Source organism: Lineus longissimus, chromosome 14, assembly GCF_910592395.1.
Source record: "Lineus longissimus chromosome 14, tnLinLong1.2, whole genome shotgun sequence".
Taxonomy (NCBI): Eukaryota; Metazoa; Nemertea; class Pilidiophora; order Heteronemertea; family Lineidae; genus Lineus; species Lineus longissimus.
Genome location: NC_088321.1, coordinates 8427112 through 8445431, shown reverse-complemented (window position 1 = coordinate 8445431; position 18320 = coordinate 8427112).

Here is an 18320-nt window from a genome sequence, read left to right as displayed (position 1 = left end):
AATAAACAGTTATAAGGCCTACCTTTTATCCCGATTGCTTCTCAGCAAAATGTGTGTGCGTAAGTTGCCCGCACATGCGAAATGGGGGAAGTTTTGCCCTCGCAGCTCTTAATAAAGGTTGGAATATTCCATTTTTGACCAATCCTGGGGGCTAGAAGTGTAGTTTGCCACGCAAGGAGTCGAGTCACGAGATCATAATAGAATATTTTCGTATTGATTTACAAACGAAATCCTTGACCTAAAGCCCTTCAAACTGATCAAGGCACCTCCAGACACTTTTGAAATTATTCTCAAGAACAATCTCCCACTGATTATATAGGGCGCTTAATATTTCATCACAGATCCAAGCTCAGATTTGATAAAACTCGGCCGAAATAACAGCCAATAAGTGCGAAAATGACTTTTTTCCTGTTCAGGATTCATTATAAAACAATTAGGCACTTTAACTTCACCTTTCGGTCACCCAATAGCTCTCATTAGATTGTGCGTATTAGAAATGATGCCAAGAGAATGAGTTCATAAGAGTTTTTTCTTTGTTGCTAGAACAAAAACAATTGTTATCGCTCCAAGGACGGCTGGAAAAAGGCCTAATTTAACATGCCGGTTAATCAGCCTCTCACTAGTACATTCTACCTTTTTGAAATGACGCCAAAAAATCATTTAAACAAGAGCTTGATTTGGCTCATTGACATACTAACTAGCGCGCTGTGTTTTATCAAAGTGATCTTGAACTCATCAACTAAGTAAACTGTGCAAAGTAGTTTGTAGAACATTTAGTTCTGCAATCAGATAATGAGTTGGTCTTACATCTCGTCCACGAAATAAAAATGGGAAGATATTGTGTCAACTTGGCACGAAGAGTAATTTGTTTTTCAATAGCAAACTTGTTCTACTTCGTGGAGAAAAATCATTTGAGTAGGCCCAGCATATTCTCGTCACAAGGCTATTAGGAGCAAAATGATATTTGCTGTGGTGGTTTTTCTCTTAACCATGATGTGACACGATAGAATTTAACCAACGCGTTGGCATCGCCGATTGTTGCTTTCAATACGACTGATTTTGTTAGTGCGCATTTCGTCATCATGTCAGACGACCAACTTTTATTCTATAGACCAAAGATTGTGGATGAAAAAAATGATGATGATGAAGTTGAAACACTCATTTTTCACAAATTGAGTGACTTAGCTTCTGCTCCGGAAAGGGCGACGGCACATTCAGTGGGTTTTGACCTGGCTAGCGCCCATGACTACACGATTTTGGCCGGTTGCTCGCAACTTGTCCGCACAGATTTACAACTCGTTCTTCCGAGAGCGTGTTATGGTCGAATCGCGCCTCGCTCAGGTATATGATAGCCGTAGGCGCAGGTGTAATCGATTCCGATTTTAGAGGCAATTTGGGTATTTTGCTATTCAATCATCATCCGCAAAACGAATTTCGTATTCGACACGGCGATCGTGTGGCCCAACTTATTTGCGAAAGAGCCCTTATGCCACGTATTCGAGAATCCAAAGATGAATTGCCCTCAACCCCGCGCGGCCAAGGCGGTTTTGGATCAACTGGCGGCTATTCTACGAGAAATTAAGAAGCCGTGAAATGAGCTTGTGATAAAAACGGACCATCCAAATGTAACGCTCAAAGTACAGTTGTGTTGTTGTCACTATGAGAGCACAATTCTCCTCTGATGTTTTGAAAAAGAAGCCCCATGATTTGGGGTGGAGCCGTTCACTAAAGTCTACTGTGGCATCAGACATGCATTATATTAGTAGGCGAAATAAGAGTTGCCGATGTCCAGATTTTGTCTTGACTTCGATCAAAGATGTATTAGAACGTGTCTGTCATTTTGGGAATCTCTGCCCCCTATGTAGAGTCGACTGTCCCTGTTGGAAGACGATGCAAAGAGCTTTTGCACTACCTGATCTTTTATTGTTTTCGTTGCAATCATTAGTAAGCAAACAATTGATAAGAAAGAACACATCTCCTGATGAAAGAAAGAAAACACAAGAGAAGAGTTACTCTATCCTTCGTTCGGGTTTACAAATAGATCTTGTCGCCTATCGCGCCATGCAAGATATATTCTGTTTCGTGCCAGAGGAAGGGTCTAACTACGTCAAAATCTAACTGAGACAATAGCTAGACGCCTACCATTTACTAAGAATATTTCAAGGATAGCTTACTTTAATCGTGACCAAATGGAGGAGCAGGAACAAGATACGTATATCGTGTGCCCCTCAAATACGCCCGTACAAAGGGGAAGTCGGCCAACACTAGTTCGAATTTTAGGATTCCTTTGGCGAAGCCGCTCGATTTCACGATGTCGCCTTTTGCATACGAATGTGGCATCGCGGAGGTCTACTACGCACATTCTTGGTCGAGCGAGATCAACGTTAAGAGGTGTACTTACCAGATAGCGCTGGCAGATTTAAACGAACCCGACAAAGCGCCCGTATTGCTTGATGCCTGCGCGCAGAGCGAAAAATGGGTCTCGTCAATTGAAGATTTGATAACGGCGCTAAATAGACAGAAACCAGTTCAGTGGAGCGGTGATTTTCTTCTCACGCGGGGCCAACACGTAGCCATAAAACTGAGACACGGCGAAGCCATTTTGATGGACACTTACTTAGCAGAAGTGCTCGGTTTTGCGAAGGCGAAATATTTTCACGTCGATGGAAAAATTATTATACCCAAGAGTAATTCTGAGGCTAAGAAAACGACACCAGTACACACTGTTGGCAAAGACAGTATTGGGGGAACATTCGGCCAAGGAAACCCAGTGACGGCGGGCCCTCTTGTGGGCAAAAAAAGTTCCGAAGGAGGGAACACCGATCGCACTTTTACAAGCGATGATTTTGGCAGGTCAGACGAAAGTATGGATGATGATGATGATGATGATGATGATACGTCTAGTTTACAAGGAGATCAGGCAACCGTGAATTTACCCCCTCTGTCGAGGCGTTTTTATCGCGTTGTAGCGGAACGAAAATGTGATTTGATGTCCTCGAAGTGTGCACTCGAATTTAGTAAAGCCAACACAAGTGGGAAACGTTTTTGTCCCCTTGCTACGAACGATACCCACACGCCCGGAAGAACACGGCAAATATCTCTCCAAATCGTTTGAAAGAATACGCTACAGACCCCTGAGTGCAAAGTTTTTTCAATTCATAGAAATTAACATTTGCGACGATATGGGAAATCTAATCGATTTTAAAAATTCGGTAAAGTCATTGTGACATTACACATTCGACGCCAGCGGCGCCACTAGATGAAAGGCAGACGAGAGCTGGATTACCCGTTGGCCTTGTAAATAGCACAAATCATAAAAAAACCAGGACAGAATCATTTTTAAGCGACAGATGGAACGTCAGGGCTCTATCACAGAGGGAGAAGAAATTAACGTTTACACGTATCGGTTGAGTGTTCGTGTCACCCTCCGCATATCAGCACCCATCAACGCACGGTTGCAAAAAATATCGCTTATTAACTTCAACGCGGAAAACCGCATCGATCTGACTTCAGAACAAGCCCAAGAGATGCTGTGCATGAGTGAACAGTTAACAGATGCTTTTTCGCGCCAACACCATTCAGACGAAGAATATTACTATTTGCTCCGTGCAGTAGGACTGCTTGTTAATTTCACCAGAAGGAATAGGCTAGAAATACAAAGCTTGGACAAGTGCCGCCGAATTTCACTCAAATTGCGTGAATTTCGAAACTTTTTAAGAGCCTACGGTGAAGTTCAGAGAAAATTGCATTTCGTAGGTGATCATTTGAACCAACAAGAAGCAATCGAATGTCCTTTTTGCACACCAGACGCCTAAATCCGTCGGATTTCATCAAAGCTTTATATTCAAACATCATGCGGCGTGTTATTAATATCTCTTCGCTCAATTTAAGTAATATGGGCTTTCGAAATCTCGAAGAGTGGCTGTTAGCATCTCGTCGACACGTGTACATCGGACGAAATTTGACGCATTATATGGGAGATTCGGAGATATTGCGCTGTGGCACGAATAATACGAATATGACTGCAGAAGAACAACGCAAATGTCAGAAACGCTTATTTCAAGCCATCAGGGATGGCAGAATCCGTACATAATTGACGAAAATACCAGCCGAGAACGCTCTTTGAGGTTTTATAACGAGTAAGCTTACATACGGCGGAGAAATCTTCTCCGTTACATTCACAAATTGTCGCATGCAGTTATGGGCTGTTGGTGCAAACCAGAGCGCTGCCACGGAGATCTATTGAAAGCATTGCACGAAAACGAATGCCCTATTTGCAGGTCTGTTGCATACTAAGTCAGAAATAGTTGCCCGAAGTGATCACCAGGCCATCTGCAAACACAAAAAGGAATTAAAGTGATAGAGGTTGACGGAGACGATACCCGTTTGCGGCAGGACGGCTTGAAAATTTGTGATTTTCGAGGTCTATTTTAGGACCTCTTTCTCTCTCTGATAATGGCGCTGGAAGCAGAATTTTGTTTAAAAAAATCATTCCGAGGCAATCTGGGAACGCAATGGGAACACACAAATATACACGTTGCAAATGATTTGTTGAAGTTTTTGCACAGGGAGGCAAACGGACTTATTCATAAACACATTTCTCAGGAATTTGATAGTCTAACTGACGCGAAGAACGCTCTTAAGTATCACTTTGAGGTTCAAGTTCTATTCAGCAAAGAAGTCGATGTCGTGGCAGATGATGGATCCATTATCGAGGGACAATATGAGAAACGCACATCGGAACCCTGGTTTTGCACCAATACAAAACAAGTTTTCTATAAGAGCCAATTAAAAGACTTGTTACAGACAGATTTTCAAGAAATCATTTCGAAATGCGAGTCCTATCTACACGAAGGTTCGGGCTGGGTTTTTGAACATGTGAACGCGTTGAGATTAACGGTGGCACAGTTTGAGCCCCTGAGGGGTGGCACTTCGCATCCACACCCTTTCTTACCCTCGGCGGTGAGAAATAAACGCGCTTGTATTCAGACGAACATTGATTACGGAAATGACGATAAATGTTTTTTGTTCTGTATCGCGGCCCACTCAGAACGCCTGGCAGGAGGTCGCATCAGATCGGACAGGCAATTTGACATGAATTCATGGGAAAGACGTACGAAGCTCGATTTGAGTAATATTTCCTATCCAACTAGCATTGGTCAGATTTCCACTTTCGAACGACGGAACAACCTCTCCATTAACGTTTTTCGTTGGCTTTCGAACGAGAGTCATGAAGTTGCTGGCACAGCAGGACGTCATGCTGTACCGTTGCAAGTACTGCATCTTTCAGCAAACAGGAGATCGATTCCGGAAGAGAAACATATTGACTTGTTGTACTGGCAAGATCTTTTTTCTGATCACAAATCTGAGTAGGTTAATCGCAAACGGGGCTAGTGGTCGCCACGGGAAAAAATTCGTTTGCAGATCGTGTTTGACCTGCTATTCCTCAAAGAGTAAAAAACGTGCTCATGAAAGATGTTGTCTAGATACGGGCCAAGTGTACACCTTTCCGAGGAAAGGCCAAATGAAATTCGACAATTTCAAAGCCATGTGCGCGAGACGGCACCTGATAATATATGATTTTGAAACTTGTCTTACGCCATGCGAATCAACTCTGAGTGATGGTTCAAGCCGCCATATGCCCATCGCGGTAGCGGGAAAACGTCTCTGCGTCAATCCCGATTACAATTCTTCCCTCTTCACCTACGTGGGCTCCGATTGTGTAAAGAAATTTCTCGAATGGCTCAATGAAAAGATCGAGGAAGCGCACATTATCGATTTACATTGTTCAAAAGACAGTCTTGAACATATGTCTTCGCGTGATTGGAAGAAGTTTGTCTCGCAGCAGCATTGCGAGATGTGTGGCATTGAATTCACTATAGGCGTGAAAAAGTGCATCGACCATTGTCACTTGCAAGCGGATCGGATGCGATACGTGCTCTGTAATCGTTGCAACTTGACTTATGCTTCGAAAAGGGAATTACAGATCAGTTGTTTGGCGCATAATGCCACGAGATATGACAATCACCTTTTTGTAGAGGAATTGGCAAAACAAGATGGAGAATCGAATAAGTTTCGAATATTGCCTAAAAACACAGAGCACTACTTGGCCATATATTGTCAAACGTTAGTCTTCCTGGATAGTTTTCAATTCTTGCCCTCGTCTTTAGCAAATCTAGTGGAATAGATGAAAAACAAAACTAGCACTATTGTAGACCCGGAAAGTGGGATGAAGCAGAACCGGAGCGCATTTCCTCTCCTCTCCGAATACGTGAAAGGATCGAGTGAAATGTACGATCTTTTGTTGCGCAAGGGTGTCTTTTGCTACGAATATCTGGACAGACCATCAAAACTTCAAGAGAGGCAGCTTCCGCCGGTCGAGGCATTTTTCGATTCGCTGAAAAAACAACCCATTTCATCGGAGGATTACTAGCATGCAACAAAGGTATGGCGAACAATGAACTGCAAGACCCTTGGTGATTATCTTGTAGTCTATCTCCAAACAGACGTTTTACTACTAGCCGATTGTTTTGAGAAATTTCGTGCCATGTCCATGAAACATTTTCAATTAGATCCAGTAAAATATATATCGGCCCCTCACATGACATTCGATGCCATGCTCAAAATGACAAGAGTTCATATAGACTTGATAGAAGACCTGGAGCAATATCTGTTTGTCAAAAAAGGCATTCGTGGAGGTGTCGCTTCCATTTTCCAACGACGGGCCCACATATCTGTTGACGATGATGATGATGTTGAAGAGAAGGGGGTATTTTCAGGAGAAGCAGACAAGAAGAGTGGCGCGCAGATATTTGCCCTCGACGCGACGAATCTCTACGGCTACTCCCTCAGTCAAGATTTACCGCACGGAAACTATCGCTGGATCGAGGTTGACGACCCGAACGAATTTGATGTTTTGTCTTTGTCAGACGATAGCACTACAGGATACGTACTAGAGGTGGACCTCGAATATCCTACTTGTCTACACGATTCGCACAATGACTTTCCTTTAGCGCCAGAGAAACTGTGCACATTAATTTATTTATTCGTGTAAAATACATGTACAATATTTGATATAACATGACAAGACATTGGATTATGAACAAAATAAAACGTACATGCATTACACTGGTAACCATGTAGGTCGAGACCTATTATATGGCACCAGATAATATGGGTTGTGTCGTCGGGGTGCCGGCGACATGCGCACTAAGTGGGCCGACAGTTTGCACAACGGCAGAAAGTGACGAAAGTGCACATGTCGTCGACATCCAAACGATCCAACCTGTCAAAATAATAAACATTAAGGGACGATTTAAAATGCATTTTTTTCAAATTATGTAATTGGACCGGGAGGCTGTTCCACAGCTTCGGTGTCCTCACCCAGTATGAGGCACCGAACGTCTCCGAGTGGAATCTCGGCTGCGCCAGTCGTAAACCGTCGCCCCTTACAGCCGGGGTTATATAAAAACGTGCATTAAAATCCAGGACATTATAATAAGAATCGTGCATAAAAACTAGATCCTTGATTTCCCGACGGTACGACAGGGGCAGCAGAGACAACACTCGCAGACGCTCCACATATGGCATATCAGGGCCTAAAATGTGACGAGTCACCCTCCGCTGGACACGCTCTAAAGTTTCAAGATCACGTCGCACATGTGTGTCGAATACCACCGTACCATATTCAAGGCGACTACGCACAAGTGATTTATACAACATGATATTCAAATTAACGTCTGCAGTACGCCCGCATACACGCCTGATCATACCCCACATTCTACTTGCACTGCTTGCAATACCATTGACATGAGATGACCATGACAGGTCCGAAGAAAAGACAATACCAAGATCCTTGAATTTATCAACCCGAGACAATGCAAAACCATTGATATTGTAAAAGAAGTGTGTCGGATTTAACTTCCTAGTAACACTCATGACCATGCATTTGCTTGGGCTAAATGTCACGCCCCACCGTTTACTCCAAGCGTACAATTTATCAAAGTCGGTCTGAAGTAGCAGACAGTCGGTTACAGACTCTATCTCCCTACACATTTTGGAATCATCAGCAAAAAGATCCATGGCAGTACCGTCACTAACGACCTCAGCAATATCATTTACGTACAAAAAGAATAAAAGAGGGCCTAAAATTGACCCTTGCGGCACACCAGATAGTACATCTAAAAGTGATGACTCCGAGCCATTAATCACAACTCTCTGCTTCCTATTTGTAAGATACGACGTTAACCAACTCAGAAGACGTCCACAGATTCCAAAGGAACGAATCTTATGTAATAAGAGGCAATGGGGAACGGAATCGAAAGCTTTAGCAAAATCCAAATATATAACATCAGTTTGACCCCCACTATCTAAGACCTGGCCCAGTCTATGCTGGAACTGAACAAGCTGAGTGGCCGTTGACCGCCTGTTACAGAAGCCATGCTGGCCTTTATAGACTGACGGACTTAAGACTGGATAGATACTGTTATAAATGCAACGTTCCATTACTTTAGAAACCACAGGTAGGAGAGACACGGGTCTATAATTTGAAATCAAATGCTTGTCTCCCTTCTTGTACACAGGCACAACGTTAGCGATTTTCCAATCGTTTGGTAAAACACCTGTCTGCATTGAAACGTTGAATAAAAATGCGAGTGAAGAACACAGTGTAGAGGCACACTCCCTCAGAACACGATTAGAGACCCTGTCAGGCCCACAGGCCTTAGTCTTGTCCAGCCTGTTTAATACCGATTTCACCTCAACTGCTGTAAAGTTAACAGAATCAAGGTTATAATTATCATACATAGTAACATCAGGTTTTCTCAAGTCGTTGTGATGAGAAAAATTGGAATAAAAATAACCATTGAAGGCATTTGCCTTGCGCAGAGGAGTCACAAAAGACTCATTGCCCAGCTTCGCTGTCTCTGGTACAGAGTTTGATTTGGTTTTTGCGTGATAGAAGTTCCAAAAACGTTTTGGGTTTCTACGCACTTCTGATCCAAGATTGTTTACATTCGCTTTGTATTTGTCACGGGTCAAATTTCTGAGTTCATTGCGCAGGCGCCGGTATTTCCTCCAACCAGAGTCACTGTTCCTGTTTTTTGCGCAGCGGCGGGCAGCATTCACTTTTGTTGACATGCGTCTCACTTCGCGGTCAATCCATGGCGGATAGCTTTTGTCACGAATAGTTTTCCGCGGAATAAAGCGGTCTAATCCAGTGTTATACACACCTAGCCACTCTGACCACAAATTGTCAATGCCGTCCTGGCCATTTTGCAAACAGAAATCAGAGTTGGGACCAAGCTCGTCACAAAGGAATGACCTTAGACCTGTGTAGTCCGCACGCGTAAAGTCATAAACAACGCGCGAAATTCCAACACGACGGGGCATTCTAGTACGGAAATTCGACACTACGGGAAAATGATCAGAATCGTACATTCCTGGCCATGTTTCCATATCACTGAATCGCTCTGGTTGATTTGTCAGGATTAAGTCGAGTATGTTTCCATGCTTATGAGTAGGGTTGAGGACGAGCTGTGTTAACGAGAAATCGTTCACGATATTACAAAACTCCCCAGACACATGAGAGCCATTGACACTAGACACAGTGTCCCAATTGATGCTCGGAATGTTTAGGTCGCCTGAGAGACAAATATTGCTGAATTCTCCCTCACAACTTTTGAGAACGTCCCTGAGGTCCCCCAGGAACGCCATCTGCTCATCGACATTATCCGGTGGATTATAGCACACAATAAGAGCAAAAGGCTCGTCAGAATCTGGTTTGACCTCGCACACAAGAATCCCTGAGTTTTCTTTTTCCAGATCAGTTCTACGGTACGACGGCATGTCCGATCTACATGCCATTAGAACGCCGCCACCACGTTCTTGGTCCTGCGAGTTGCGGTCCCTTCGATGGATGGTGTACGAAGGCGGCAGTATTTCACCGTCTGCTACCTCTGCGTTTAACCAAGTCTCCGAAACACACACGAAATCAAACTGATTACAAAGCACCAACTGCTGGAATTGCGCCAGCTTATTTTTCGACCGATTTACAGTTTTTAGACTACGAGCGTTCAGCAACATAAATGAGTGGCCATCCCTGACTGCATGTTCTCAAGCGGAGTTGTCTCGACACATTGCGTCATCCTAGCGGTTTGCATTCGCTCCACGGTTATATCCTTCCTGGCGGTTGTTCGTGTTTCGTGTTACTGTTTGGTTACCCTGAGGTCGATTTCGGCTATTCATTTTATCGTTTCGATTATTCTCGTTGGGGACATATTTCTGTTGCTTGGCGACCACTCGCGAGCCTTTGACCTCAAGCACGTCGCCAGCGCCTGGGAGATTTTTCACAATTGTCCGTATATTATTCTCGGCGATTCTCTGTGACAGAGGCTTATCGTTCGAAATATACACATTACTGTACTGACGACACTCCTTAAGCGATTGTTTAGCGTCCATTATCAGAGATTTGTCCTCATACGACCGGCACGTGGCAATAATCAGGCCTGGGCGGTCATTGTATGAGCGTTTGCGTTCGACTTTTTGAAAAGACAAGTCCTTCAGCTTTAGCCCTTCCCGCAAAAGGGCTTGTGTCTTGTTTGCGACATTTTCATTCTTTCCCTCCTGTAGATTTCGAATCACAATATTCAAAAACTCCGCGGAGTCATCCGACTTTCTTCTAAGAGCAGCCACCTGAGCTTTCACTTCTGCCACTTCCACTTTTACTTTCTCACTAACGATGTCGTTCACCTTGCGTAACACAGATTCCTCAATTGTCCGCTCAAGCGTATTAATCTGGTCCGTAAGCTTTCTCTCTATATCATTGACGTTGCCCGTAAGGTTAAGTATAGCATTCATAATGTCCTTGTTACTGAACGTTTTCTGACCTGGGTTTTTCGGCGTCTTTGTCGCAGCCGTTGCACGAATCGGTGAAGACCCCCCGGCGGCGTTAATACAGGAGGGCACTGGTGATGAAACATCATCTGAAGAACCGGTAACGTCAGAACAGCCTACAGCTCCACAAACACTCACATCGGCAAGGACCGTCATATCACTTTCACCTGACACCTTTCGCCATTTTAGAAGCGACCCTATGTCTGTTTCACACAGGGTCTTAGACCGACCACGCTTATTTGCGCGTACGGGTGCATGCTTTGTCGTGCTTTGTGTTTGGTCTTTGATCGACGCCATCTTGTTATATTCCCAACTCACCAACGACAGTGATTAAGTCCGCCTTTTTCACAGAATAACAACACGTTAACCGACTGAAGCCAAGATATTCCAAACGTGCTGTTCCTTAGTTGATTTATGAGACCCCTGAAAGACTAGTTTGTGCACGTAAAATCGTTGTAAAGTTCGAAAATTCAGGAGCTCCAAAAACTTTCAACTACCTACACCTACACCTACTCCTCGTATCATTGTCTATCTGAAAAACCTGCTATATTATCTTCAGCTGGGCATGACGCTGAGCAAAGTGCATAGGATTCTGGCTTTCGATCAGTCGCCTTGGATGAAAAAGTTCGAGGTACTTTCAAGCGAGAGGATGCGTGCGATCCCATTGTGGACTTTGTTGGTTTGCGTGCCAAAATGTACAGCACAAGACATCGGTCGGAGGCAGTCACCAGTAAGGCCAAGGGTTTGCCCAGATGCGTTATGCAAAGCATTGGCTTTGAGCAGTACGAAGATGCGCTATACATGAACACATCTTCACAAGCGGCACCCAGTACGTGTAATTTTAAATCGATTAGGTCGAAAAAACTAAAGCTTTATACATTAACGCAAGAGAAAAAAGCTTTGTCACCATTGGACACGAAACGCTGGCTGTGCGAAGATAACATTCACACATTCGCCTTTGGACACTACCGCATCAAAAACGAGTAAAGAAGTCAGGGAATCACATTGTGACAAGGACAAATATCCATAAGTGTATTAGACGCATCTCGCCGCAACATGAGTTCGACAAAGAATACTAGAAGTACAAAAAACATACGCTGCACCATAGCAGTCGGCAAACGGTGCAACGTTGATGTGACGAGATTTAAAGGTGACACCTGGTTTCACCTCTATTTGAAGAATAATCGTCAAAAGTGCATCAGTTTACTTGGGGAAGACATCGCAGATTTTTTTATGAACGTGGAGAAATTGAAGAAGGCCAGTTACAAGGTTTTCAAAGCAGAACAGCAAAACGGAGAAGGCGATGGAAGAGGAAAGGGGCAACAGCAGAGAGCAGAGCTTCGTTGTAGACAAAACGAAGAGCAAAATGTTGAGGATGAGTTTTTTCAGGCCGGCGATGCTAAAAAGGCTCCCCAAACGAGAGGAAGAAAAAGAAAATACGAGGAAAGCAGTGAAAGCGAACAGAGCGAAGAGCAGGAATCTCCCCATAGCGAGGGGACTCTCGTTTCGAGTCGGTACTAGTCGGCGCGACACAACGCAAACGATTAGCCCGTCTGTGAAAAGTGACATGGAAGACGTTCACTGCACTCTTATTTGCTGCGCTCGTGTGGAAAGAAAACACGAGCAAGACTTTTTCGACGGGGAAGACAGTGTATCTACGGAGCCACAGGATTTTGTAAAGGAGTTTGAAGCTACACCATCCCCTTGTGAGTCTATTGAAGATTGTGATAAGTAGCATGTGACAAGAGAATTTACTAGAAAAACTTTACATTGTACAGCAAAGACTGTCTCTATAGTCCAGCACACGCATTGTAACATATAGTTCATAAAAACATATATTAAGCATATTATTCATATAAGGATGAGTCGTCCTGCCGAAAATGTCTTTATGTTCGCGGTCGAAGGTATAATCGCAGCCGGCAAAACAACCATCATAGATCAAATACAAGAAATGGCTACCTTCCACGGCGACGATCTACCCTTCAATATTGTTAGCATAAGGGAATGCCTGGACGAGTTCACCTCGTTTCAGGGACACAACCCGCTCAAAATGTGTTACGAGAATCCCTTGATGGAGGCTCCCCTAGCCCACATCCATTTTGTACAGTCGCTCAACAGAGTCGTCCGAGAGACAGTTCCTCAGCTTTTGAACAAGTTAGCGATGGAGAAGAGGGAAAAGAACACTACAATAATCGTAACGGATCGAAGCCTTTTTTCGTCCCTCCCCTTCGTCGAAACCTTATTCGAGCTTGGGAGAATAAGCTGTTTCTCAAGAGATTTCCTCATCGATTTTGCGATGACAGAGGCGGAGAAGACAATGCAAATGCTAGCACTTCAGATGCACGGTATCTACTTGGTGAACACGCCAACAGACATCTGTATGTCACGTCTCGCAATACGTGGTCGAGATTTCGAGTGCAGCGGACCAAATCCGGTAACGTATTCGTATCAAGAAGCCCTGAAAGCCGCTTACCAAAGGCACCTGGCCAAATGGAAAAACCACGAAATTTGCACAGGAGCATGGGGTGAGTGCAACATTGCCCTAAAGGAGAGTGCCAAGGCAAGCCCGAAAGAGCTGCTAGATTTCATACAGGACACTATTAAAAACAGTGAAAAGTAGCATGTGAGAAGAGAAATGATGTCTATAACTGTACAGGATATAACCTCACTCAGGACCACCTTAGTTTTAAATACTATTACAAGACAAGATGTCCAAAGAACTGCCGAGCAGCGCAAAAGCAACGCCACAGGTTGGGAAGCGTAAAGCGAAAGTAAAACATACGGAGACAGATGAGGAACATTTCAATTCCGACACCGATTATGAACACGTAAAAAAGAGGTGTAATTGGTGCTCTTCTTACTCCTTTCTAATGGAGGGCAAACCGTTTTGTTATAAATGTCAGCAGAGATCGTTTCGCGAATGCAAACGCTGTCACCGGCCATACCCGCAAAAAAGTTACTTCGAGTTGGACGCCGAACGTTGCAATTCTTGTCATAAGAAATTGGAAAAAGAACGAGAAACACGCCGCGTTAAGAAACAACAAGATCAGGCGGGCTCCTGCGCTTCAAAGAGCTCCTGCATAACGCCTTTCCCTGCGGAAAAACTGATGACCTGGGAGACAAAAGATAACAAGATGACAAAAATCAACAAAAAACCAACGATTAAGACCAATGGGACCGAAGACAGCCCCGAAGTGATTCCCTCTACTTCCAAAGGAACTAAGAATCAAACTAAGGGAAAGCAAGTACTAGCCAGAAACACACCAACAAGAAAACGGAAGATGTCCATGGTCAAATTGAACCAAGGCGGCGATAAACTATTAATGCAACTCTACATGATGTACGAAGCTGGCGAGGATACGTTAACAAAACCGAAAATGCGGCGGCGTTACTTGGCCTTTCCCGTATTCCCGATCGAGGAAACACCGAGGAAGAAGCTAGGAGCAAAAAAGGAGCGCAAAAAACATATCCTTTTTAGTCGGAACCTGATTCGGACAGCGTGGCAGACACAAGTGCTTCTAGCGGTAGTGAAAACGAGAACAATGAAGATGAGGCGGTCATTATCGTAAGCAGTGACTAGAGATCCATCGATAAGTTTTTTACACTATTTAAAAGAGTGATAATGGGTGAAACGAACAAAGACGAAAAAGATCGTATTAATTTTTTCTTGACGGAAATTTACACGGAGCCCGCAAATTTGCCGGCGGCCTTTTCCTCGCTGGAGAGACTTTATAGGGAAGCGAAAAAACGTCGACCCTGGATTACAAGAAATCATGTTAAAGATTGGTCGAGGGGACAAGACACTTATACCTTACATCGAAAGGTGAGATGGCGTTTCCCGCGCAGAAAGACTATTGCAAGGGGAATCGATGATCAGTGGCAATTAGACTTAGTTTCGCTCGATAAAATAGCCGCTCGCAATTCGAATTATAAATATCTGTTGACCGGAATCGATGTATTTTCACGGTTTGCTTTTGCGGCACCCTTGAAAACAAAAACTGGCCGCGAGGTAGCTTTGACCCTGGAGGATATTTTCAGAAGACTAAAACGCCAACCGCGACTTATTCAAGTGGATCAAGGCGGTGAGTTTTACAATGGTGTTGTACAAAGCCTTTTAAAAAAGCGTGGGATTAAACTATTTTCCGTCTACATTCATCCCAAAGCGGCCCTAGTGGAGAGATTCAATCGAACGTTGAAAGACAGAATGTTTCGTTTGTTCACGCAACGCAATACACACCGATGGTTGGAGGCACTGCCCGATTTGCTGGCTGCTTACAATGCAAGCGTTCACAGAGTAATCGGTATGAAACCAAAGGATGTGAAGATTGAACACGAAGAGTATTTATGGGACAAACTGTACGGAAAGGAATTTCCGAAAAAAGCCATTTTTCGTTTCCAAATCGGGGACGTAGTTCGTATCGCTCGAATTCCCACCAGCCTGTTTGAGAAAGGATCGACTGCCAAATGGACAGAAGAGAATTTTGTAGTCGCACATCGCAGAGCGACAGAGCCACCCACCTATAAGCTGCATGACTTACAGCAAGAACTGATCAAAGGCTCGTTTTATGAACATCAGATGCAGAAAATTGAGATGCCAACGGATGAGCAAACCTATCACGTCGATATTTTAAAACGCCGGAAACGCAAGGGAAAGCTCCAATTCTTCGTACACTACAGAGGCTGGCCGTCGAGTTTTGACGAATGGGTGGACAAAGGACAAGTGACTTCCCTTACATAACAGAGGAGGGGTCACTCATCGACACGAAGGAAGGAGGCCTGAAGGCGGTGAGAGATTGCCAAGCCATCTTCGATCATCATCAGAGCCATGCTCGCGTTTCATATTAATTTGACTGTGAAAGAAACTTATTGAGACGGATGTCCACATCATCTCATCGTATACTGTTAAAAAAACCAGTTACACGAGATGCCCTCTTTATCATGATGGAAGAAAGGCTAAGTTTCGACGGCAGAATTGCTTTGCCCTTTGGGGCCATAATTCAAGGGGCGCCCTTGAGCGGGAAAACAGAATTTACTATGCGCTTGATCGAAAATGCCAGTCGTATCTTTGATAGACCATTCGACTACATATATCTCTTCTATGGGCAGCGAAGTAAAACCGTGGCTGAAATTGAAAGTGACACGACGAGAAAGCGAATAATGCTAGTTCAAGGACTACCCGAAAATATGGACGATTACATTCACCCGCAACAGCACAACGGAGAGCAGAAGTTCGGATTGCATATCTACGACGATTTAATGGAGGATGTCTCGAAGAGCAAAGCTATTTCCGATATGGCGACAAGAAAATGTCATCATAATTCACTTTCCTGGATAATTCTGATGCAAAATATGTTCTACCAAGGCTCGGAACGCATTACTCTACAACGCTGCGCCCATATTTACGTGCTATTCCATAGTCCATTAGATAAATCTACAGCCCGTCATCTCGGCTCCAGGATTATGCCGGCCAACCAACGGCTTTTCATGGAAATCTATGAAAAGGCAACTTCAAAACCGAACGGATATCTTTTCGTCGACGGCACTCAAAATAGTCCGGAGGAGATTCGCTTCAGGACAGACCTTTTCGGAGACTATCAAAGAATATTTGTACCACGAAAATTATACAACAATAGTAAGCAAATTTGGCAAAAAAACCGCTAAGAACAATGTGATAGGCTTCGTTTGGATGCGGTGTGTGAGAAGACAACAATAAACATTGAGTCAAAAGAGATCGTTTCGTGCAATTATATATTACCAGTGCCAGTATAGTTTAAGATGCTACCAAATAATAGACACCTCATGGAGCAATTAATTCGGAGTAAACAGAAGGGGAGACGCAAAGGAACGGGGAGGAGACAGTCTTATAATAGGCAGAGGAATCTCCCTCGCGATTCCACTGCCGCCGATCATATCGATTTTTTATCGCTCTTGAGCAAAACTAGCAAAAAGAATCAAGCAAAACTCTTGGAAATCGCCAACGCGGGGCAAATGGACGCTTTGCTCGAATGCATCCACAACGTGGGTAATAGAAATGTGAGCGGCATTTCAGCGGATAAGATCAGGAAATTGCAGAAACACAGCTCTATGGTACAGAAGCTCTTTCGCCCACGAACAAGCCTGCAGCGACGCAAAGACATACTGGCGACCGAAGGCATCAAAGGAGGATTCTTGAGCGCCTTGATTCCACTGGCCGTTTCGGCGATTGGCAGTTTGATCGGTGGAATCGGCAAATAAGTCTTTCCTCCGTTTTCGAAGTAGAACTTTAGCCAGCAAAATGGCCAGATATTCAGGACAACAGGACAAAGGGGGATTCGAGGAATGTATCTTAATTCCGTTGGAAGTCTACAAGCGTCGTTGTGCGATGGTCGGTGCAGACATACCGACTAACAGTTACGATTCATCAACGACGAAAGCCTTTAACTCTATCAGCAACGAGGCAGCATATGAACAGGAGCAGGAGGAGGAGGAGCCTTCATCGGATTGACTGTTAGTGGCGAAAAAATATGCCAATCTACCGGTCGATTTAAAAATGAAACTTTTCAGTCAGGCTCGAAGAAGAGAGACAAAAGCTTTATTCGATCGCGTAGCGGATTACGGGAAAAGAATGTACTCGATCTGATCGCGCCCACTTTGAAATTACACCACCCCTTTATTAAGGACATTATGAAAAATTACGTAAGACGTCACCGTTCAACGATAGACTGGGATCCGTTCAGCTACGAATTAATAATCGAGGGAACAAAGTTACCCAATACAAATATCGTACGAAACATTGAATTCCTAATGAAGCCGGAGAGCATGAACTACGTTGTCCCGCCGGGGGCCACCGAATTGAGAGATGCCTTCTTGAAGATCGGAGTGCCGCCGGGATGGATAGCCTATACACCGGAAATGAAGAGACCGTCTACCAACACACCCCCACTACTATCAGAGAGAAAAAAACCGAAACTTGTCGCTGATGAGGACGGTTCCAAATTGACAACAATTCAGAGCGCTATTAGGAAGTCAAAATTGTTATCTCCACTCGCGGGGCGCACCTTGGAGGAGAGCATCAGCACAGAAGAGGGTGTCTTTTCGCCGTTGATGAAGGCGAAAAAAGCAGCCCAAAGGAAGGAAACATCGGTTATGGGCTTGCCAATACCTCTATCTTTTGCCATGAGTCCACAAGAAAAAGCTACAAGTGCACCAAAATTGTTTAAGGATTCAGAAATACCGAAGCAACGACGCTCGTCACGTCTGAGTAAAACCAGGGAAAAAGCACTTATACTCGGGAGTAAAAAAACAACGCCTGTACAAACTGTGCCCAATTGGTCCCAAAACAAATCATGGAGTCCTCTATTGGAATCAACAGCTAGTCCGGACAAAAGTCATAAAGAAAACGAAGAAGAAGAACAATCGGACCGCATAACCAAGTGGGAAAAACGCAC